Source organism: Alligator mississippiensis, chromosome 8 (assembly GCF_030867095.1).
Source record: "Alligator mississippiensis isolate rAllMis1 chromosome 8, rAllMis1, whole genome shotgun sequence".
NCBI lineage: Eukaryota > Metazoa > Chordata > Crocodylia > Alligatoridae > Alligator > Alligator mississippiensis.
This window is the reverse complement of record NC_081831.1, coordinates 67,965,636-67,991,026: the sequence shown is the minus strand read 5'-3', so window position 1 is coordinate 67,991,026 and position 25,391 is coordinate 67,965,636. Positions and strand designations below refer to the sequence as shown.

General features: G+C 42.3%; 1 protein-coding gene across 7 annotated transcripts in view; it reads right to left on the bottom strand.

The window, feature by feature from the left end:
- The window catches only part of ACSL4 (acyl-CoA synthetase long chain family member 4), a 71,776-nt gene that overhangs the window by 34,282 nt on the left and 12,103 nt on the right, over positions 1–25,391 (bottom strand). For 4 of the 7 annotated variants that reach the window (XM_059732817.1, XM_014607238.3, XM_014607241.3 and 1 more), the window contains exon 2: positions 19,122–19,175. The gene's annotated coding sequence lies outside the window, so the exon portion shown is untranslated. Of the gene's footprint in view, positions 1–4,242; positions 4,320–19,121; positions 19,176–25,391 lie in introns of all 7 variants that reach the window. The other 3 variants (XM_019487806.2, XM_014607240.3, XM_019487808.2) reach the window with 1 other exon arrangement.

The following is a 25,391-nucleotide window of genomic DNA, read 5'->3' as shown; positions in this document are numbered from 1 at the left end:
CAATTCCACATTTGGTGGTTAAAAAAAAAAAGAAAATGGACACGCTCAAGTAGAAGGTGGTAAAATATGGCGGTTGAACAGGATGAAAGTGACATGCTGAAAAGTGATAGCCACAATGCTCGAACACAGACAAAGGCAAATTATTTTCATGAAGCAATTGTGCAAGCAATTCAGGTTGTGTAATTCAGCCTTTTCAAATAGATGCTTGATTTTGAAAATGTCAGAGACAAGCTGTAAACAACCCTCATGATTTGCAAAAATTCTTGAGAGCATTCTTTCTGTCAGATTTCCAAGTTAGACCAACCGAGTGCCTTCAAACAAGTGAAAGACAGTCTGGTTCAGGCCATAAAACTTATTTTCTCTTGCGCAGCTTAGAAGACACCTTCTCAGTACACCTAAAAGCAACCACCAAAACATGAACCTTATGAACACCTAGCCTACAGTGCTGCCAAGAGGGTGGCATCCACAAGCTGCCATGCTGCTGAAGCAGTTGTCACCAGGACAGCTGTGAAGGAGGAAAGGTCAGACCAAGTTCTCCTCATTGTATCCCCAGTTACACGAGACAGTTTTGGCACTGCACTCCTCCTCTAGGGATATCACATTGGTTGTACCTACCCATAGCCCTGGAAAAACAAAAAGGACAGAGGAAAGTGGGGTTGGGCTTCCTTATAAATCCCCTGGGCTGAGCAATCCACTCAACACCTGCTCTATATAGCAGAGGAGGAGGAAGAAAAGCTGTAAACCAACTGTATCTCCCTCTCCCCAGGATAAAAGCCTTTGGCTGCTGCCAGCTAATATGATTAACTTTAGAGGAAAAAGATAGCCATATTAGCTAAAGCTGAGCAGAAGGCAGGCCAGGGCAGAACCTCATATAGGCCAGTTTGTTCAGACAAGCATGAGCTCTTGTAGTTTACAGACTACTTTGTCAGACACTCAGCATCTGAAGTAGGTTGTCACCTATGAAAGTTCATGCCTCCAAATGAGTTGAACCCTGCTGTGCCTTCATTAATGAAGTCAAGATTCAGAGTTCAAACTTCGTGCGATAAATTATCATCATCAGAGAACTCTTTCCATCACCAGAAGTCATACATCTCCAACAGAGACAGAATGAAGGTCTATGAACAACAGTGTAAGATTAGAAAATGTTTTAGTGCCTGACTTCGCAACCCAGCTAATAGTCTAGTAATTCATTTTGTTATGTAAAATAACTAGATGGTACCTGTGTGTGCAAAATGTTAACTGCACAACACTGCAGAAACATGACGGTCTGCCAGCTTCCCAACACCCTAATCACTGGAGCAGCACAAGCCCTAGTCCCCTTTCCTAGTTTTCCCTCTTCTGTTCCCAGCTGGGAACTGGCCTCTTCCCCCCCCCCCCCCCCATCACTACTCCTCAAAATAAAACTGTACAAAGTGCAGGCATGGCTAAGATTCAGCTTTGCTTCAGTAAGTTTTCTTGGGTGGGATTTTTTTTAATTACACACACAATTCAATTTATTAAGGATGCTGGCTAAATGCCATGCTTCTGAAAAGCAGCATAACACACATACACCCATAATATACATAAGTTTGAACAAAGTAACCCAACTACAAATATTATACTAAAAATAGAGCCCAGCAACATAAAAACAATATAAATATAGTAGTAAATCAAGACATGAATCTATAATATTGTTGTACATAGATCCACAATTGAGACAATAAAATCAAGTCTAATGTTAAAATGTATCCATCTATAATAAAGGATATTTAACTCTAATTACTATACACAATGTATAGAACATGTCTCTCCAATTAGTTATTTTTACATATAAAATACTTCTAGATTAAAATTTTTTTTTCTATCAGTTACAAATTAGTACCTTATTAGGCTCGGAAGGAAAAAAATGTACAAACCTGAGAGAGGCAGAAGTCCCAATAATTTAAATTAAACATATCTTCAGAAATATTCTGTACTTCTCCCCTGCCCCCAAAACTAGAGCAAGTACAAGAAATGCAATGGTGCAGTAAGTTTTATTGGCACTCACATGGGACACCATCTGTATTTCTAAAGCACTGACATTATTACTAATGTGACCAAATTTGTGCTAACCTAAAACTCTTACACCACAGAACACAGACGTACAGACAGTTTGTGCAAAACATCTAGATACCAATTTCAATTGATCACAAGCTGACATTTCATCTTTGGATTTCTATGCCTTATGTTTATCTGTTCAACAAGGTTTTTGAAATCATTGTCCTTGTTGCTTCACTGATAAGTCTCAAGGCAAGCCAAGAAGAAGTCATGCTACAGTACAACACTTTACTCAGTATCCCCATGTATACTAGCAAACTATTGCCTTTCCTCACAATTGAGTAGCAAACATTCACAAATCTGTCTCATCGAAATTAAGCTAGTTTGTTATTTGAGTAGACTTAATATTTACTTTATTTTTCTAACCTTTGTATCAGTTTCAAAAGTGTTCTGTAATATAGTTAAATGTTACATTCCAAGTTCTTTTGCCTACAAACTACATATTTTAGACAGCAAAGGAGACCTGTTTTCTGAGGCAGGAACTGTATGTTCACAGGAACAGCAGCTCACATTTGTGGGGCACTACTGTAATCTGAGAAAGAACAGCAATTGCCGCTGTCTTGTCACTTTTACTCAACCTGACTCATGGAAAGAAAAATCTAGTGGTTTTACTAGTTTTAAAATAAGGCTTAAATTTGTCACCAGGCTTTGTCTAGACTAGAATTACTTGCCTAATTCTGGTTTGTAAGGAAAAGTAAGTGATGCAATTACTTATGTGAGCATGACCATCTGCAAGAGGTAATACTATACAGTATTTTCAATCAACCCTAGGTTTGATAGTCAATTAAAAGCATCAGACAGACTGTGATACACATCTCTATTCTTTTCTAGCAAATAGTTCCTTAGAACTAAATCTAAAATAGGGCAGCCAGACTGGGGAAGGGAAAAAACCACTCCCCGCCCCCCCAAAAAAACTCAAACAAAAACATAACAAACAAACACCCACCCACCCAGGAGGCCCTCAGTTTCCAGTTTTCATTACTTTTCAAAAGGTACATCCATGGAATAAAATGGCAGGCATGAGAGCTCATTTTTCTACTAATTGCTCTTAGTTTCATCATCCAAGTTCAAATTAACTTTAAAGCTAAAGCTTGGGGAAAAAGGAAGCTGAGGTTATAGTGCTAGAAAATGGAACAAAAGGGCTATTCACAGAGTACAAAAATACACTGCTCTGGATCTCAATATTTAGATCAGAGAAAGTAGAACTGTCTCAGTGTTTGCATATGCAATTAGAATTTCAAAGTGTAATTTAAAACCCAACTTGGAGTGTCTTCATCTAGAAATGTACAATTTAATTGTGAGGAGCTGCAACTTAATGGTTATTTCTACTAGCAAAAGTTGGGGTTTTTTAAAGCATAAAATTCAAAGAGAAGAAAGACTTAAAGCATATAACATATAGAAATGTTTATTAGTTCCTCAGATTATTTAAAAGACCTCTCTGCATTCTCATTTCCTATAAAAAAAAATTCATATATTTTTTTTTTTTATTTTTTTAAAAGGAAGCTGCACTTACAAGAGAGTTTCAAGTTACAATGGGCTGAGAATAATGATTATACAGCGAGGAAGGAATTTGAGATTAAGCAGAAAGGAGGGAAACATAGGTACATGCTTTTATAAATACAGATTTTCATTTCCCAAATTAAATCCTGGTCACACTGATGTTCAATGGCAAAACTCCTACCAACTTCAAAAAGGACCACAAGTTCATTGTTAGCACAAACATTCAGGGTTAAAACCTTTCATAAAAAGATAATGAAGCCTTGCCCCTCCTTTTCCAAGACAGACAAATATGAATAAAAAAAAAAAGTTTCTGGAATTTCTGAGATTCAGAGCAATTGAAATAATTTGGAAACCAAAGTAAAATATTAAATAAGTAGTTAATGAAAGCCAGTTTTACATATTAAAATTATGTAGCAATACCCTTCTTACATTAATGCAAAGGTTATTAACCATGATCTGTTCTGAAGGTAATATAGTAGTTCGCTGTTATCTAAATTGCCTGAGTTTGTTCAAATACTAGATCCGAGCGTGTTCTTTAAAATTAGTTTGGTTTTGAAATGAGGCAAGAATGAAAAACTTTAGATCTTGAAAAAAGATCCATTTGCTAGAAAGAACTGGACTAGTTTAAGCAAACTGGGAGAGACGGAAACAATACAAACTACTCACCAAATTTCCTTTCAAAGTTTTATTGTACCTCAGACAAGCATGTACAGAGAACTTTTAAAAAGGCAAAGAGGTAATGTCTAAAAAAGAAAATAAAAATTGAAGAGTCTTAGTACATATGGTGGGATTTAAACAGTCAAGAGAAGTGAAATTAAGGGAAGTGATTCATATCCGAGTTAATGTCAATATTTTTAAAAGGACAAATTGTGCAAATGCTTGTACAGTTTATTCATCCTAGGGAAAAGACTATACAAAACCCAGTGGCGTCACAAGCCACAAAGCCTTGAACAATCTAAGGAGGGCTTTATAGGATAGGAACAGATTTTAGAAGCATTACAATACCAATGAATAACTGGTTTAGTCAGAAAAGTAATGACCCCCCCCCGGTAGATAAAAGTCACAGATTTTAGCGTGCAAGTATGCTCACCACCTTATATTAATCCTCAGTACAGGAGTCTTCACAAGTAAAGCAGCCAGTGCTAGTGGATCCTGATACAGGCTCAAAACTTACGTTTGTCAGCAAAACAGGTTAGGTGCCCAAGTGCTGCTGCAAGGACTCCTACAGGCCCCCTCATCCTTGTTGGTCTCTCTCTCTGCCCTACCTCTCAAGGCCTTGCACTGCTGTGGTCTTGATGGAAACTTTGTAAAGGGAAGCTGCTCTCAGAGACTGATGAGCCTAAGGCACTCTCTTTCTCTAGCCCTACATGCCTTTAAAAAAGGTTAAATTCATGACTTCTAGCCACCCCCATAGTCACAGCCAAGCTTCACAAGTGTTTTGTGTCAATCAGGTGGGACCCTTGTCCCCAAGTCACCAGGACACCTCAGGCCTTTATCCCCCTGTGGGACTTCAGCCTTCCTGGCTTCTGCCCCTCTACTCTGGCTGGTCCTTTAACCAAGGCCCGCTGTTCTGGACCTGGCTTCCAGACTCCAGCCCCCAAGTTCTGCCCTCCATGCCTGGGGCCTCTTTCAATACATCCTGGTCCCCCTCCCAGCACTGCCACCCTCCTGCCCCACCCCCCAAAGGCACCAGACTGTTTCCCCATGTACCTAGTCCCTCTTAAGCTCAAGCTATCTCCAAGGCCTGCTCCAGCCCCATGCTCCATCCCCCTCAATGGGTTCAGGTTCTCTCCTCTTCAGTTCCTTCCACAACTACCAGGAAAAACTGTAACCCCAGTAGTAAGCCCTCTTAAAAGGCACCACTAAACCTGCTCTGGGTCCAACCTTAAATAACAGCTGCCTGCCTGGGCCCCTTACTACCTGGGCCCCAGGTAGTAATTCCCCTGTTCCCAGGCCTGCAGAGCTGCTTACCCCAACTCTAATGTTAGCTGGGCAGCTGCTGGTAACCCAGGAGCTCTCGGAACTAGACTGCCTGCTCTGGCTCAGGCCCTGGGCTTATATGGTTGGAAGCCAAGCCTGCTGGGTCATACAACTTCCCTGTCAGTTGACCTGACTACTGGGCTGTTCCTTAACCTCTTGCTCTGCTGGTGGCCTGAGCTACAAAACTTCTGCTCTTAAAATGGGGTTACATACCCCTTACTGGTAGCCAGGCAAGGGTTCCCTGATCTACAATACTACTCGTTTCAATAGAAGAGTGTTCCTGTAGTTTAAGGTGGTTGCAACTAAGTTAATGGTTAATCATTAACAGTGTTAATGGTTTTGCCCAATTATGTTAAGAAATAACTCCATATGAAGTTGGTTTCAAGCAGTACTATTTATTCCTAACTGCCCATTATGTAGCACTTGGTGACAGTACAGGTGTTAACTACTTTTGGAAGTTTTAATGCTTTAAACAAAGGGTGGTCAACCCACAGCACATAGGCACACTGCAGATCAAGGAGGGTGGAGAGAACAGCAACAGACTGGGAAGGAGAAGGGGATTCAAGTGTCACACACTGGGTTTAGGGCTTGCCTTGTAGCATGCCTACTAAGAAGGCTGGGCCCCACTGCTTCAAACCATGTAGTACAGTGTATGTATTGGCACACCCTCAAAAAAAAAAAGTCTTTATCTTTAGAAGTTCTGTACCCATTTTATGCACCTGTGACCCACATTACAATACAGTGAAACCAAACCAAATTTTCCCACCTACATGCAAGCTATTCCCCCCTCACTTTAACTAGGATGAGAACCATAACACCCTTAGCACAAGGTAAGGCAAATGTTTGCCTCAAAGGATACAAGTGCTGTCATGTGCTCCAAACATCAGTGTCAGCTCCAACAGATGAAGCAAGTACTCCACAACTAGGGGCTCTCTACAGAGGATAATTTTAAACTGGGGAAGTGTCTCCTGCAAATGCACCTCTATCCTCCTCTTCCTAATTAAAAACTTTTCCATTTTAATGCCTAAGATAGCACTTCACTAGTTGTAAATATGCACCATTGGATTTGCACAGCTGCTGGTCCAATAAGGGAAATCCAAGGGAAAAGGTTGGGAGAGGGCTTTAAGTCAGGTGTCTCAGGTTATAAAATAGTACTGAGATCCCTAGTTTTCAGGATGTCTAATGGTGTATCCAGGCAGCTGTCACCAGTCCTTAAAACAGTTGGAGTCAGCGGGATGCTCCCATCCTGCCTCAAAAGGATATCCGACAGCTCAAATCAATGGAGTTAGTTGAAGTGAGCAGGAGAAGACACAAAACCCCATACAAAACACTAAATTTATTTCAACAACCACCACCACCACCTTTTCCAGCCTTCCAAGTCTTGAGAGAAACTAAATCTAGACAAGCAGCTCTAATTTCTGTTCTTTAACGCACAAAAAAACCCATGCCCAGTTTAAAAATAGTCTAGCAAATGTTACTGTCACCCTGACCCAAGTTATACTAAGATCTCCCTCTCTTGGTAAAGACTCTGTAGTAAATAAATGGGTCAGTAATCCCGTCACTGCCAGATACAAGAGAAAAATACTACAGGGGTAAGCACTCAAGCTGTTTTGGTGGAAAGGGGTCCATCATGCTCATGGTCACAACTTTGCTCAGTATTATTTTTATAGGAGACAAGAGAAAAGAAAACAACTCTCCAGTAGACTCCAACAGACAAAACATTTGGGTTTCTTTTGTATTCACTTTATTATTTCATTCCCATTTCTGCCCAAGTTTCAAGAAGGGTTCAGAATAAGGGCTAACAGGAGGGAAGGGGAATGCCTTATTTCACAAGACAGTTTTTTAAAACAGTCATAGTATTACCACCCTTGGCACATCTCACCTCAGAGAGCAGTACTGTGTGTGTTTATCAGGGCTATGCGCCTACTGCTCTTTACTGAATTCCAATCCGTTAACAGTACTCCAACCGGGAGGGTATGCCACCAATCAGAATATGCAATATGATATTTGTAGTTTTGCCTGGAGTGATTCATACCTCACAAGTGTTTCATTTTCCCTACCAGCACCTACTCATTTCCAAAACTTTTTCATGCATCTGTCTTTCAGGGTATACTTTGCTAACAGGTCTTTACTTCTACCTATACAAAATCAATTTGATCTTAAATCTACAACTTCATTTACCATGTCTAGTCTTGTTCCAATTTTCAAACACCAATAAGAAAGCATCAAGAAAACAGTAATGCTAAATTAACGTGCACATATCCTATTGGAGAAAGCCAGAAAAGTAAAAAGGAGGTGGAGAGCACCTCAATGCATGGCATTTGAACATTCAATCACGTACTAGTCTGCAAATGCACAGCTTCATACTATTAAATGTCATACCATTTCTATTACTCCAGTACATAAGCTTATTTAGTTTTTCCTATACAATAATCCAGTCCTCTTCAGCACTGACAACACTTCCTACTTGTGCACTCTTTATGAATTTCATAAGTACACACTGATTCTTGCACCTGGGTCACTAATGAAAATAACAAACAAGACAGATCCCCAGGTAACACCACCAATCTCTGTTTGGTCTGATATATAACCTGATATTTCCAGACTGTAGTCTCTTCTTTAATCTGTTCCTTACCTACCTTACATTTATTGTATTTATCCCCAGATTTGCTAAGAATTTCCTGAGAGGCATGATGTCAAATGCTTTGCTTAAGTAGAGAGAGAGACGGGGTCTACTGCAAACAAGAGCTAAGTCAGTTACCCTGTCCTAGAAAGATATTTGAGTTATCTGACATGATCTTTCTTGAATAAAACATGTATTTTATCCTGTTTCCTTTCATATCCATTATTATTCTTTCCTTCAAAATCTGTTTTAAACCTTTCCTCACATTAAAAGTCAGAACAAAGAACAGCTATCTAGGTGTGGCCAAACCTGCCTGCCCCATTTTTTTTATTAAAAAAAAAATAGGCAACCTTTTGGGAGTAGCACCCTGCGATGGGAAGAGAGCAAATTGACAGATTCAGTGAAAATCTTCACTGCTGGGGTTGCAATATCATGTGCTAGTTTTTTGGGGTATTAACTCTATGTATCAAACAACTGATGGGTGGCAGCCATTAAATAATCTACCACTTCATCCGCATCATCCTCACTAGAGTTTAGGATTGATGTCCCTAGCAGTTTACAACCCAGACAGAAAAAGCAATAAGAACTGTGGAGAAAAGTGTCAACAAATGGCAATTTTGCACAAAAAAAAAGTATTATTCTGCAGTGGACCCTACTTAAAACAGTCATAGATCTTGAGTCTTCTTTTCTACCCTCCACCCCCAACACTCATGGATCAACAAATGGAAGAATTCAAGGACCCCATGGTGTGCACGAGATGTCAGTCCAGAAAAGCAACAAAATGCATGGCACACTGGGCTAATATTTTGGGGGAAAAGTTAAGACTTCTGCTGCAGTTTGAAATGCAGAGATACCATACAACATGAAGATTGCTCTTGCTTCCAGAGGGGGAGAAAGACAGATTGTTGTGTTGCTGCAGAGACAGAATGAGCAGCTTAGGGATCATAATACAGTTTGAAGACTAGGCATTTAAATTAGGGAGGTGGGGTTAGGGAAGGGGAGGAACAAGACCTCTGACTAAGTAATCTGCCACAGCCTTTTGTACAAAACTGTCATTCATTGAGTTTGGTATTTAGCACCGAAGAGGAGCAGCAAGCAAAGAAACCACCAAAACTCCAAAGAGGAAGAAAACTAACGAAAGGTTATGGTCAAATTGGACATTTTTGTCTTAACATGAGGAAGAAAAAGAATATATGGCATTAATTTTCAAATGACCACTTGGAAAAATAAATCCTATCCACCAAACAGCTACTGTTGCATTAGGTATCTTTTCTAGTAGCTGTAAAAAAGGTATTACACAAGCTGTTAGGAAAAACAAAAACCAAAACCACCACATTTACTTCAATAGAGCATCTATACTGAATGTAAAACCTGAGATCTAGGGCTCTTCTGTACCATCTCTTGGTGAACAAGATAAATGTAGAAAAATGTTACCAGCATGGGTGACAGCAACTGTAACATGAATGTTTTCAGTAGTTCAGTTAAAAAGACTACCATAACCAAAACTCACAAATATGCTTACACCACTTTTAGGAGGTGAAGGTTCTCCCTCAAGATATGGGAGCTGTCCTCCCTATCTACGTTACATTGGTGGGGCTAAGAAAAAAAAACACAATTACCTTGCTATGCAACTGGAAAAAAAAAAAAAAAAAAAAAAATCAAGAGAGAGAAAAGTACTGGGCAGATGGGCCCAGTTCCTGTGCTCAGATACTTCATATAATTCAGTGCTCAGATGAGTTTCTACAGAATTACTGCTGTAAACCATTTCCCCTTAAAAATGTATTTTATATGTAGACTCAGCATTGTGGGAGGGAGGTTTAAAGTCTAAGTTGTTTCTGGGAAGTCTTGCTATAGCTCCATTCATCTGCTGAGCAGGAAATACAAAACCAATTAGTATACTATATATAGATTAAGATATACTAGGAAAGCTGTAAACCAAGGGTCAGCAACCCCTGGCACACATGCCAGAGCATGGCATGCAAGGATATTTAGCTTGGCATGCCATAGCTGCCCAGGCTCTGGGCAGCTTTTACCAGCCAGAGCCCCAACTAGTCATAGCAGGCAGCTGGGAGGCTGCAAGTACGCAGCTGGGAGGCTGCGAACAGCCGCACTGGGGTCCAGAACCACAGCATGGCTCTGTGGTAGTGGTGGCTGCACGTGCACCTCAGGGCAAATGGCAGGGAAGGGGCTGGGGCAGCACAACCCGACTCCTTCCCTACCGTTTGCCCAAGACATGCATACAGCTGCTGCTGCTGCCGCCGCAGATCCCTGCTGGAGCTCCAGACCCTGGTGCAGCTGTTTGCAGCCTCCCAGCTACGTACTACTACAGTTGGCCCGGGCTCTGGGCAGCTACAGCAGGCAGGCTGCAAAGAGCTGCACCAAGGTCTGGAGCCCACCCAGGCTCCCTGGCAGCAACAGCTGCGTGTGTGCCTCCAGGCAAACAGGGAAGGGGCTGAGGCAGCACAACCCCCGCCCCTCTCCCACCATCTGCCTAGAGGTGCACATGCACCCGTTGCCAGCAAGGAGTACAGGGCCCCTTGTGGATCCCCTGCCATCTACCCCAGCACACCAAGTCGAGGCATACAACTTTTCTAAAAGGCATATTCATAATACAGTTGTGAGGCTGGTTAGTTATTATTGCAGACAGATGTTTGGAGATTAGCAAACTGCATTAAGTAATGGCAGGGAGGCTGTTCAATTCCAGGCACAAATCTATTAAAATATAATTCCATCAGCTACTTGGCCTTCTAGGGTTTAAATATAGAGCAGCTAACTCCTTAAAAAAAATGTTGTTTAGAAAATAACTCCACTTGTATTCAAAGCACTCGCAACATAAGGAACATTTGCACAAAAACAGGATCTGCTCAGAGTACTCAGAAATCATAATCCTACTAATCCTTTTAGCAGCCATCAGCTGTAGTGTCAGTGGATTATGACATCAGATAAGAAAATAAGGAGTATCTTAAACTCAAGGATCTCATGTTTAGTTATAAAGATGAGGAGAAGAAATCTAGACAAAGTTGTTTTTGATTCTTTCTGGGTGCTGCAGGCCAGAACAACTCAACTGTGGTCCAGTGCGGGCCAGGTGGCTTCAGTGGTGGGGCAGGAGCTTTGACCATGCGTGCAGAGCCAGTAAACTGCACCCGTGCTGCTGCTGCTTCTTCTAGTCCCTTAACTTCCAGCTGTTCAGGAGTTGTGCCAATCCTACCTGCACCAACACTGCTGCTGCTTCTCCCCTCTCCCCCCACCACCTGCTGGAAGCTGTCCTGACCTAGCACAGCTCCCCACTGGCTGAGAGCCTTCATTTACCATTCTACAGGCCCAGGACTTATGAAACGATATGCTTTCTTTCTGTACTCTAGGGTCGTTTGTGTTGTCAAGCTTCTGATACGACACGCATGTCAGTGGAAATAGAGTACTTATTCAACGAGCCAAGAAGCTCATTGATTAAATTGTTTGAACTCTATAAAAATTAAAAAGATACCATTGCTAAGCTCTGGTTCCTGACTTCAAGGTGTCACCTGGCAGGTGTTTTAAACACTTCTATGTTTCTAATGCACTCATCATAAAAAACAGGCAGAACATTCCCAAAACAAGATTTGAAAAATATTACTAAAGGGAGAAAAGGCAGGGAAGACTGAATCTGTCCGTACAATACGTTCATGTAGTAGACTCTTGGAAAGTAATGTTGTGTGCGCATATCTGTCTCCTGCTAACCTACTTCCTCAGGAAAGAAAACACAGCATCAGCATTGTCCTATAATAACTTTTGGCCAAAAGGGCAATTCATACTACAGTAAAATCTCTGCTATCCAGTACTTCACCAACCAGAATACCTTATTAACTGAAGTTTTAGTGCCTCACCATGCACTTTGCCTCCTGCTGCGCCACTTTCAGCAGCGGGATGCACACGGCTGTGCTGCACCACTTTGCCTCCTGCTGTACGGGCGGGGGGAAGAAGGGCTCCCCCCCCCCAAGTTTGCACACTGCCACCACCGCCACCCACTACCCTGTGCTGTCACCACTCTGTGTGCAGTTGCCTCTGCTACATGTCTGGCCGCCCCTGCTCCACGTCCGGATGGAAACCCTGTACCTCAGGTAACTGGCACTTTTAGCTTACCGGCACCCCCCTGCTCCCCACTCATGCTGGATAACAGGGATTTTACTGTAGTAAATTAGAAAATATAAGGATGTGCACAGTTAAGGGTAGATGCTTGCTGAGTAGCCATGTATGTGATGTGTACCACTAAACCCTCTACATATTCTATTAAAAGATTCAGGGTATGTGAGTAACAGTGGTAATAACATTTACACAGTAACTGTACCCTACCAACAACTCCCTTTTACTCCAGAAAAGAGCTGTTTGTTTCTTAATTACCCAATTCCATTTCAGTCTGCTTTATTTGTTTGCAACTAAAAGCCATGATGACTGGTGCATAACTTACTACTGACAAACTTCAAGTAGTGAACAGCATGTACTGTATTAAATGGGACATCTGGTTGTCTGGTATTGCCAATATTCAATTTCACATTACAAAAACATGCTCCGACACTTCTTACTCTTTAAGCACATTTGTCATCAAAAAAATATAAATCAGCCTTGGATTTGCATTGTTTCCCCATCTTCTGATATCAAGTATCAAGTGTGACAGTAAAATGATCGTTCCATTTTTACAGGAACAGTCAGACTCCTTAATTTCCATATTTCCTACACAAGCCATTTTTTGCAGAGAATTTTTAAAATAATTCTCTATTAACAGAGCCAGAAATCGTAACTTCAGAAAGATAAATAATTATATTGGTAGGTCTTTGTTTCCCCAGGTAAAGTTATTCTGAAGTAGTAGCTATAGAAGTCTGGGGGGGGGGAAAAGGAAGGGCAGAGGGGAACATCTGTGCATATGACCCTTCAAGCTACTGAACTACTCTAAAAACAGGTTCCTCAGCTCCATAAAAATTCTTACCACCTTTAGTGGTCTTGCATTACAATGGTTTTCCATCTGCCTGAAAAGGAATACAAGTCTCTGTAGGTTCTGGAGTCCTCCCACATTTCTATCCCTTCTGTGGGTACAGAAGAGGAGTATAGGGTTTCTCCCTTCCTACTAGTGAGAGTTCTGGATCTAATTATCCCTCTTACCTGTGCTGTAAACGGCGTAAAACTGAAAAGTAAAGTAACATTTTATGTGGAATTCAAAAAAAAATATTGGTACTTGTGTAAAGGATACAGTATTAAATGTTATGTCATTTAAAAGGACAGGTTCAGGAGATGCCTCTCTTGAAACAAGGGTCATTTGACATAGAAGCCCTTGGTATTTCAAGTGCATCTAAAATGGGGCAGGCAATTATTTCAGCCACAGGGCTGTTCACCGTGTTTTGGCGAGAACTGCAAGGGTAGCTCTGCCCCTCAACACATTGTTCAGAGTGCTCGCGTGATCTAGCTCAGCATACTGGCCTTCCCTTTGTTTTAAAGCAAAGGGCAGAAAGCTATACAGAGACAGTAAAACAGAAATAACTGAAACCTATATTAATTTGACATTTTAGATTTTACGTGCTCAAAACCTACATAAAATATGGCTCAAAGTTTCTGTAAGACTTCCCCAACTTTTGTTTAAGTCGCATCTGACTCATAGTGCTCCCAGAACAACAGACTGAGATACCTGTAGGGAACGTTTCTTTTAGTGGGACCAGTAGGTTGCACTATAACATAAATAAGCCTAGCATTTTTTTTTTTTTTTTTTTTTTTTTTAAACCATAGCTTATAGCGAGTCCAGAGGAAAAGCAGCAGGAGACGGACTAGAGGGGAGTCACAAAAGCAAAAACTTGGCTCAATTTGTTAAGTCTAGTCACGGCAAGGTTAATCAGGGAATTGGATCAGAGAGAGAGAGAGCGAGCGAGCGCGCGCCCAAGAGCGAGAGATAACGTCAGTAGCTACGGCAAGTGAACAATGCTGCAACAATTCTTTGAATTTAAAAGCATCTTAAAAAGAAAGAAAAAGTTACCAAACAGTAGTATATCTTTTTTATATACAAAAATGCAGGAAACATTTCCCCCCCATTTAACAGCTAAAACAAAATCCAAGAATCAGAGCTAGAGGTTGCCAAGCCTCTTGACCACTGTAAAAAAAAAAAGTTGCTTCCTTCAAGGCAGCCTGAAGTTTTGAGGCTACTTCATATCCATTACCTTCAACACCTAGGAAAAAGTGAGAAACTAGTACATCACTAGAGAAATGAAGGGAAGAATTTTAACAAAAAAAAAAACAAAAACAAAAAAGACTTTTACTGTCTCAGTAGTTCCATTTTTTTTTTATTTTTTTTTAAGGGCTAAACTTGCAAAAACAAGTCACATTTGTCACTTCCTTTGATTTACAGCCACAAACAGTGTCTGCAGCAGAAAATATAGGCTGGCAGACATCTACAACTGGTCCAACAGCAGTATAAAATAACACTCTTGCTAAAAAAAGCACAGGTGTTCAGTGGCTGAGTATAGCCCCATAAGTCACCACCAAACCCTAACGCAGGGATGGACAAAGTGTCCCACAGGCCCGATTTGGACCTCCAATTGACTGTACCTGGCCTACAGCTGTACCCGCCAGTGCTTCACATGGGGTCAAGCCCCACCTGCTCCATGCCACGGTCCTGCCCACGTCCACCCCGCAACCACCGACAACACTGCACCAGCCCTGGCTAGGACCCACAGATTACTGGCAGGGCTGCTTCCGCTGCTGCTGCCACCATCTGGGTACTGTTCAGTATCCCCACCCCATTGCCTCCAGTGTCTCCTTGCCCAGAGCAGTGCAGTAGGGACAGGACAACAGGTAGCATGAGGACGTGCCAGGAGCCACAGGGACATATGCCAGGCACGACGCACCCAGCCAGGAAAGGAGGGAAGCTGCAGTCAGGCAGCTCCTGCCTCAGCACATGGGGCTCCAGCTCCCGGCCACCTTTCAACTATTCTGCCCACCCAGCATAATGAGCAGCCACCTGCAGGTGGCTGAGTGGGTAGAAGGCAGTCCCACTGGGAAACTGAGCTTGGGTGGTGCTGTTGGCAGGTGCAGGCAGGAGCATGGTGCTAGCAGGGATCAGTCCCAGGTGGAGCACTGGAGTCAGCTGCAGGCCGGATTTGGTGGGGCAGACCATACATGCGCCACACCACCCATGCGAGCTCTGCTGCCTGCAACCCCTGCTCCCCCCCCCTCCCCCCGCATCTTTGGCAGGCTTCTGGGACCTAGTATGAGGGCAGCCCTGCACACACATACACTCCTTTCACCATTCTCCACCTCCCCCCCCCCCCCCCCCGACAGTATACAAAAGTAGGACTTTATTTTGAGCTATTATGTAAAAATCAACTCTACATGTACTACTCAAAAAAACCCCATAAAAATCAGGACAGCAATTATTTTGGTAAATAAAATTAAAATGTTGTAGTAGATGTTTGGTTTTTAGTATATGGTTTTATTTAAATCTATAATTTGTTACAATAATATCTTCAAAAAGACTACATGCGCTTGGCCCTCAACAGCTCACCCAAACTCATTAAAGTGGCCCATTAGCCAACATAATTGTGCACCCCTGCTTTAACAGGTATGCAACAGGGGTTATAGATTAAGTCATAGTAGTAATGTTTATGCAAATTGCAGTAGGAAATAAAGCAGCTTTACACTTATAACATGGAGGGGAGTAAGAGGAGGCAGCAGATATCATTGAGCATTTCACATTCAAGGAGTGCTTATCCTTCGGAAAAAGAAATAGAATATTACTGCTGTCATTGAGAAAATGTCAACTACCCTTAGACCTCTCCTAAAACACACTATGTTCATAAAATATCCCTCTTTAAGGCCAAGTCAAAGAGTTGCTTCTGTCTTACAATGGAACCTTCCTTTAATTAGAGAGACTATGAAACTAGGGCCTTGAAGTTTATTATAAGCCCGTGTGAAAAAAAAAAAAAAAAAAAAAAAAAAAAAACCAGACACTGAGGAACATTTTAATGGATTACACAGAAAAGGGGGATAAACAGTGACACTAGCTAGAAGGGGTCCTAAATTGTTTCCAACTCTTGTCTCCTTAGCTACCCTTGCTTAGTACAGGGGCTAGCTCAGATGTGCGCTGCTAGCAGTATTTCACCACAAGACCAAATTTTAAATCTCAGCTATTTGGATTAAAGCTTCAAAATTCTAGTTTTTCAAAATTCATCATTTCTAAAACCTACTTTTATACAATTGGTCTGGTAAGTCACACTGCAGTGATATTACTAAAAACAAAGCAGAGACAAAAAAAAGCTTATAAAGTATGGTCTTAAAACATATGGTCTGCTGGTCACTTCAGCACCATCTAGCCCCTGGTGCTGTCCCTGCATCTGAACAATTCCACACAGGGCACAGTGCATACCAAACCAGCCCTGCAGGCAGGGCCCAGGATGTGCATTTCATGCAGCACTCAGCACCTGCTCCAGCCACTCCACTTCTGTGTGCATGGCAGCTACATGCAGGACAGATCCCAGGGGCTGAAATGGGCCCCACTTGCTGTGCAGTCTGGGTGGGGCATGTAATGTGGGTCCCAGACTACCTGGAGCAGGCACTGCACTACACATGGTACCCACTCCAGGACCCATGCTGCATGCAGTGTCTGCAAGTACCACATGCAGTACAGGTCCTGAAGCTGTCAGGGAAGGCAGTGACTCGGTGTCTGCAGCACAGTTCCCAAAGCATGTGCATGCAGTCTGGCCAGGGTGGGCACCACGTGTAGTATGGCACTCACTCCGGCCAGTATAGTATCTACAGTACGTGCTCCCAGCCGGATTGTGCTAAACATGGTGCCTGTTCTAGCTGTTCCAGGATAACACTGCATGTGGGGGAGGGGCAGAGTCCTAATCCAGCCCAGACTGGCCCTGCATTCACCTGAAATTAAGAAGCTTGTGGCAGGGCACTGTTTTTGCCTGCCACTTTAAGGGCCTGAAGACAGCAGCTGGCAGGTGCCGGATTAGGGCAGTCATTTTGGATTCAGGGCTGCCCATACAAACAGGGCATTTCACTGTTGGAATGAGGGCAACAACATTGCCTGGCTGCAGGTATCAACTGGAGGTAAGGGAGGAGCTGTAGGGGATGGTCAGGAGGCTCCTGGTCCTGGCACGACCTAATACTGGACCCTGCCGGGAATGGGTGGCCTGGTGGGGCTCCCAGTGGTACAGGAGCCCCCAGGAAGTGCCAGGCCAGTTACCACCCTAGTAAAAGGCGGGTTGGGGCACCTTAACCCCAGCTCCCACAACCGGGTGGGTTACCCCCTTGTAGGGTCTGGAAGCTGGACCCCAGCGAGAGAATGTGGCCATAGACTCAAACCTGTCGACACCCCCCAACTAGTCCATGCTGGGGCCAGGACTGGAAGGGTTGAAGGGCCACGACAGACACCCAGAGCTGAGGGCCTGGGGTTCTGACTGGCCTGGAGGTGGGCCAGGGCCAGTAGAGCCAGAGGTCCCAGGGGGACCACACCCATAAGGGGGAAGCAGCTCAGGGAGCTAGCTACGCAGCCTGGAATTAAGGTGGAATAGGCTGCCTGAACGGAGGGATCCAGATGAGGTTCAAATAGCAGAATTCTGGAGCCCAGTGTAGGGCTGGTGAAGTGGATAACAGCTGGATGCCATCTGCAAGGCTTGGGCTGCCATGTAGGGGAGGAACGGAGCCCCAGATGGTGCCCCCTGGCATCCGGACAAGAAATGGGCAGCTGCCCGCTTAATTAACAACAATTTAATTATCAAGGCATGGCAGGAAAGAAGGCAGTTGGTTAACCCAGAAACAGGTGGGCAGGCCACAGGAAGTTCAGTCCCAAGAAGGCCCCTTGTTACAAAACTATATAATTATCATAATGTTTCCACTTCTACCCAGGCTATAGGTTCCTGTGAGCTGGAAGCAGCAAGTCAGAACATTGACTTTCATAGATTTCATGGACATTAGGGCTGGAAGGGACCTTGGAAGATCATCGAGTCCAGCCCCCTACCCCAGGGGCAGGAAGTCAGCTGGGGTCACAGGATTCCAGCAAGATAAAAGTCCAATTGACTCTTAAAGGAATCCAGAGTAGGTGCTTGCACCACCTCTGGTGGCAGTCTGTTCCAAGTCTTGGGGGCTCAGACTATAAAGAATTTCTTCCTTATGTCCAGCCTGAAACGGTCTTGGGGAAATTTGTGACTTTATTTGATAATAAAGCCCAAGTGCAATTGTCTTCCCAGAAGTATGCATCAGAAGTTCTTGTGTTTAGGGTATCCTTGAAATTATCGTTTTCTGAACTGAACATTTCCAAGCATGACATTTCTGCAGTTCCACTTCAACCCAAAACACTTCTGCCCAGTCAGTTTACCATTCCTAGATACCCGTTACTTTTCCTTTGTAGAGTGCTTCATCTCCTTCGTAACCAGAAATCAGAAGTGGAAACCATGGATGCCTATAGACATGCTGGGAGGCTCTTCTGACATGCTGTAAGTACAGCGCATCAGAGCACATTCAATTAAATCGAGTCTGCTCCCCCACTGCACATGTAAGAAACACCCTATGATCTATTTTATCAAAACTAGATTTGGTTTTCACTGTAATGATTACTTAATTTGTTGGCATGAGGCACACAGTAATTTTTTTTTTTTTTGGCCAAAGATTAAGTATTTAAAAAAAGGAGAGAAAAAAGAAAACCCTAAAGTTCAGTCTATAGAAACATTTTTTCCTAACTTCAGAGTGCTTATAGCTCACATTTCAGTTTCAATGAGTCCATAATTATTCATGAGGTTAGAAAGTTAATGTTTATTAAAATTCTAAACAGGCAATTAAAAAAAGCTCATGAAGAGCCACTGGCTATTGTTAATCTTCTTATATTTTATCTCTATTGCAAATAAGTAACAGTTTTTATTTTACAATGAGCCATTCACACTAAAAGGTGTGTGGAAATGTATATAATCAAATTGTAACTGACCTTTTCAGTGACTATGTGGAAGGCTGCTCGACAGGAAGGCAATTTCAGCAGAGTCTAAAAGGAAAGAGAGATAGGAAATGGTGAAAGTATGCACAATTTACAAATTATGAACACATCTAAACAAGTATGTTAGGTATGGTCAAAACATAGACAATAACTTCTTGCCCCAGTACCTGGATTAGCTTTTGTGACCCTTATTGTGCTTATGAGGGTGTTTGCCCCTCATGACATAAGCTTCGTCCACAAAAGTGTGTGCTATTACATATTATACCTTTGGCTAGCCTATAAAGTGCAGATGTGCCCCGATTTCTACTCGACTTCAGACTAGCATGGTTAACCATGTCCCCCTGGTTTGCCTGTCCAGAACTGCCTCCCCCCAGTCTGTTGTAATCAAATCACTCTCTCCATTTTACACACTACTCTGTGAGTATCCTCTCATAGCACCTGATGAAGCAAGCTTGGGTTCAGCTTATGCTCTGGTCACCCCTCTCTCTCTGGTTTAGTTAGTCTATAAGGTGCAAGTCTACCCTGCACCCAAACAAAAAAAACCCAAACAAAAACATCAGTTTACATATACTGCCATTCTTGGATTTTATCCAAATGTTATACCTTGTGTACCCTCAAATATCCAAGTCCTAGATCATATTCCACATTTCAAGTGTTGCCAATGATAAAAGATCTCAGATGTAGTCTCCAATTAAAATTAGTGCTATACTTTATATTAGAGCTGTGCGAAGCTTCATGTGCCAATTCGATTTGGAGGAGATCTGGCCCTATTCGACAGCCGAATCAAGTCAGGGGACCAATTAAAAGGTCTGAAGCAATTCAGAAAACATTCAGAGAGCTTCAAAGATTCGGGCAGTTCCCACCCACTGCAACAGGGAGCTGGACCCAGACTGGGGGGGGGGGGCCTTGCCATGGCCCATCCCCTGCCTACTCCCCCAGCCCCCCCCCCTGAGCACCCCCATGGAGGGGGCTTGTGGCAGAGCCCCCCATGCAGCACAGGCCAGTGGGGATTGCACCCCCACCACCTGGCAGCACCCAATGAGTGGGGGATTTTATTTAATTTTTATTTTTCAAAGAACTGGGAGCTGGGGCCAGGCCTCGCTGGGAAAGCAAGTGGGAATGGGGCCTGTGTGATTCTGAGATTCAGCAGTAGCCAGATCTCCAAATCAGATTTGGCTGAATTGATTTGGGACAGTGATTCAAATCGCTGAATCAAAATCACTGTCCCCCCCCAAAAAAATCAGCTGAATCCAAAGCAAATACCAGCAACTTCACACAGGCCTACTATATATATTACTTTTACAACCACTTTAAATATTGGGTTGCTACAACCTTTTGCTTTGCTCCCAAATGAAAAAGTTTACTACACTTAAGGGAACTAAGCTGAGTTTTAAACCAAAAACGTGAACTGGAACAACTTCCTGGGGTCTGTTTTATGTTCACAAACAGCAACTACATTTCACTTCTTTATGTAAGAAGCCAAATGAAGACACCACCACCTCCCCATCAGATGTGTACTTCGCCTTTGCGAAGTGGAACCTAGGAAGAATTTTTCATCATCGGGCCTCTCTCCTTCAGGTGTACTGTGTACATATACAAGTGAAGTAAAGATTCAACCTGATAAAACTCAGTCAATTAAATTGGGGGGGGGGGGGGGGGGGGGAAGAGAAAGCAATAGGCTATTGATTTCTCAGTGCATCCTAAAATACCCTGAAAAAGCATTCTCTTGTCCCTGCTTTAGCATTTTCTATAGCTTCCTTTAAGTAAAATATATGCTTAAAACCCAAAGGCAGCAATCCTCTGAACACAATATTTTTGAAATTGGAGTGCACACACCAGTTGTCAAGAGTTGCAAATTCGTTTCTGACCTTTTCTATATCTGAACTATTTGGTAAGTTATGCTCCCTTCATTTATGCTGCTGGGAACACTGACCACCACCAACATTACAAGTCTGGACTAAAATTTTCAAAATGCTCCATTTTTAAGTCCCATTTTATTTACGGAAACTAACCAAACCAGTCATTTTTGCTGGAGGCAAGCAATGGGATGTTATCAAAACACAGACCAACAACAGGAAATTTAGTCAGAACAATGCATAGTTTAGGCTTATAAAGGCAAACACTATAGACTACTATTGAAGTAACAATCCAACTACTTAAATATATGCAATCCAAGTCATGAAATACCCAATGGAAGTATCAGAAGATAACACTTATACAAGTTGGCTATTCTTTACTTTTTTCTGAGGAATAAGCCTGCTATACAGTCTCAATGAACAAAAAGGCAGATTTGTTCCACCTTCCAGCTGTTTCACTTCCTCATGCAGATATGTTTAAACAATGCAAAGATTACTGGGAGAGTTGTTTAAACATGCAATAACCCATAAAATGCAAAAATTTATTTGCATGTTTGTGAAATAGGACATACAAAACCCATTTTTTAAATGGAAATGAAAGACAAATATTCAGGTTAATAATATAGCTTTGGAGACCTAGTGGACAAAATTGATGCAAGAATTCTGTAGAGAACAAGGAAAGTTGTGTTTTTTACACTATTAAGTCAGAAATATGTGATGACACGTTCATAATGTAATGTAAAAACATTATAGACTAGTGTCAATTTTGTTTATTGACACAAGTTGCACTGCATCTTTTCCCCCTCACACACTTCCCTTATTAGGTGGCAACTGCAAAAACAGGAAGACAACATCAAGTATCTCTTGTTCCTTTTCCTTATCACTTCCTTACCACACATCATTCTGACCCATTGCACACTATACAATGTGCGCTCTCAGACTTCTGTGAAGCACCCGACAACTTTAAAGAGCTAAAAATGGAAATGCAAAACTACATGCTACCTGCCTTAGTTACCTGTTTTTGACTCTTTAAAAACAGGAGCCCACAGCAAGATCAACAAAGAGATTTAAAAAAAACAAAAAGCAAAATAGGGACACTTTATATGATAAACAAAGGTCACAAATTTTAAACCAATCTCAATCTGAAACAGGGGTCTGCTGGAACAGACTCCTAAACCCATTCACTGACTTGAAATGCACATGGACACAAGAGGACAGCAGTCCCTGGCAGGAAACTGAACTTGGAGAAACTAAGTGGCGTGGCTTAGCTGTCCCTGTCCCCCACCCCTCCCAATATATTCAAAACAAGTGATCACATCAATGCCTTATGACGTTCAGCAAAGAAACCTTATGCAGGATATTAAAATAATGTAAGTTTCATGGTGTGGCTGACTTAGCTGCTTATTAAAGAGCATGAGTTATATTACAGCATCATAGAACCTTTAAGGTAAGACAAGCTCAAGAAAGGTCTGGTGCAAGGTTTCAGAGTTAAGCACTTCAGAACCTTACCTTAAATACAAGAATCAGGTTTCTAACCTTGTACATATATCTTAGAGCTTGACTTTGGTGCCCAGATGCCAAATACAGTCAATACACTGTGCATATTTGATTCATATGCAATGTAAAAAAGGGGGAGGGGGCAGGGAGGATATTTGGCTAGAAGTTATTTTGTTCTTAGCTACTATGCAGTTTTGTAGCAGACTAATTAGGAAACAATATTTCTGTTCTCAGATTAGCCATTGATTATTGAACCCACTGGTTTCAGATGATCTGACCAAGATAATAAACCAAGAGCTAATGTGCTGTGCTGTTCAAAAAAGCCTTAGAGCATGGTTGTTTCTTCTGATGTGACAATGCTTCTTCACTTAAATTTCACTGACAGCATTGACTTTGCTTACACATATTGCTCAAAGTTTACATAGCAGCTCAGCAATTTTCTGGTATAGAAAACATAAAAAAAAAATTATCATTTCCACAGCATACTCAAATATCACAATCAGAAGGCTCCATGACACTGAGCAGGCTTGCTAAATGATGGGTATCAGGGACTGACATTCTTTACACAGAACAGCATGCTGCATTTACTGCACTCCATGACAAGTGCCAACTAATAAGGCTAGTTTTGTCCACACTTCCGTGGTCCAGCTGGTGTGGCAGATTTTCCTAGTTTTGAGAGAAAGGATTGACAGCCGAGGTGGCACAAGTTCTTCTAATGCTCCCCTGACAACTCATTTGATTCAGTATCAGTGTCTCAGCCACATAGCTTTCTGAATGTCATTTGTATTCTTGCTTTGAACTGAACTCTTCTACAGAAAGAACAGCAATTCTCACTGCTTTACAAACCAGAAAGATTTTACAAGGAGTAATAGGACTTCTTTAGCCTACAGCAACTGCAATTAGACCCATCTCATTGATTATGACACACCCCATGCCTGTAGGCTTGGATTAGCTTAAATAGTTCAACATCAATCTTAGTCAAAGTGGGACATCTGCATACTATGGGAAATAACCAAGTAGTTATGCAGTTGACATACTGAGCAGAGTTTAAAGACATATGAGGAGTGTCCCCATTCATGAGTTGGGGGGGTGAAGGAAGGCAGAGGTTTGCTGTTTTTGGGGGGGGGGGTTTTTTTTTTTTTTAAGTACTTAATTGCTGCAGGTGCTTCATAGCCATCAGCTAATGTTCAGATGCACGATTTCTAGTGTCTGCCATGTAGCAGCCTATTTGTAGGGGTGAACCAACAAAAATGTTCTTGGCATATACAGATTGCTGATAACCAGCCATATCAGCTGATGCCGATATTTAGTAATAATGCAAGGCATCTGAAAATACTGACATTAACTTTTTTTTTTTTTTTGGAGGGGTGGGAGGGGAGGGGCACAATCCAGCAGCCTCCTGCGTCAGGTATATCAGCATCCCAGTGCTTAAAAAATGGCAGTGGGGGCATTTGAACTAAAGCTTGTCAAATGAGCTATAATTCACACATCACCACCACAATTTTTAAGAGCAGCAGAACCAAGTGGGCCTCTACTTTTTTGACATGTTGACAAGCTACCCAACAACTCCAAGCCCCGGGATAAACTTCTGTACAAGTTTTACTTGTGTGATAAAGTGATTCATAAATCGATTCATGTAAAACAAAACAATTCCCCCTCTTCCCCACACTTTTTTCCAAAGGCCATTGTCTATATGGCTTATAGGCAGCATTTCCAAGTACACTTAGTGTCCAAGCTTGAAGCCTTTTCTGAAATATGGTCATTTTTCTTCCTCATCAACCTCTTCTGGACAAGATAATGGTGTCATCTTCACATCAACTGTCTTGCCATGTCTCCACTACCTAGCAACATGCTTCTCCATACTCTTCAAAATCAACTGCACACTGATGCCAGCTACTCATCCTATATCGGGGACAGGAACAAGTGTTCAGTAGTGTGTCCAGCTATAGTAAGTCCATTTAAAAATTAGTAACTTAGTATGGAATTTGAGATCAATAGAAGGCTTTATAATTCGGACTGCAAAACACTTGTGTGATGAACCTGCAGCTTAATTAAGGAGGTAGTGAGTTCCCTCAGATTCTAATGTGGACTGAGAAACAGTTGCTGAGAGTTTACAGATTAATGTCTGAACTCCATAGCACCAATAATCCCCATAACTAGTACTGGAGTTCATGCAATTAAATGATCATGTCCTGGTCCTATTTAAGTGAAAGGATGTCTTCTGATTCAGCTCAGCACCAGATAAGCATTCAATCATGCTGGAAAAAAGAAAATTCTTCATTCCTAAGGGAAAAGTGTTCCTTTAGGGCAGGGTTTTCAAAACTCACCTAGATCCACAGACTGGATTCCTCAGGGGGCAGATCTGGACCCACCTCCAGTGACATGGCTAGTGGCATCAGAGAGCCATTAATGCAACCATCACTTGCCTCCTACCACTGACATGCAGATCCAGTGGTGGAATTCCTAACCCCAGATTTTGGCAGAGGGTCCCACCCCCACATTTCCAGCCCCTTCAGGAGCCCCACAGGCTAGATAACAGTTCCCTGGGCCAGATCTGACCTGTAGGCCATATGTTTGACACTTCTACTTTAGTGAACATATTTGTACCAGACTGGGTTGCTGCTGACTCAGTCTTGATGCTTGATATACTGGAATCAGTGCCTCCCAAAAAGCAGGAAAAAGGACCTAAACTATGGTAGATCCCAATACAATTTCATCGAATGTAGTTCCAAACATCAGCACAAAGTTACTAGACCCTCACTCAAGGAATGTTTATAAACCACAGCAGTAGCCAAAAGTAAGCCTGTTTGGTAATGTAGGGATCAACAATACAGAATTTTTCCCAACGCCAAGCACAGTCAGCTTCTGAGGGTGGGCATAAAATCTTCTTGGGTGAACTGAAGATTTGTAA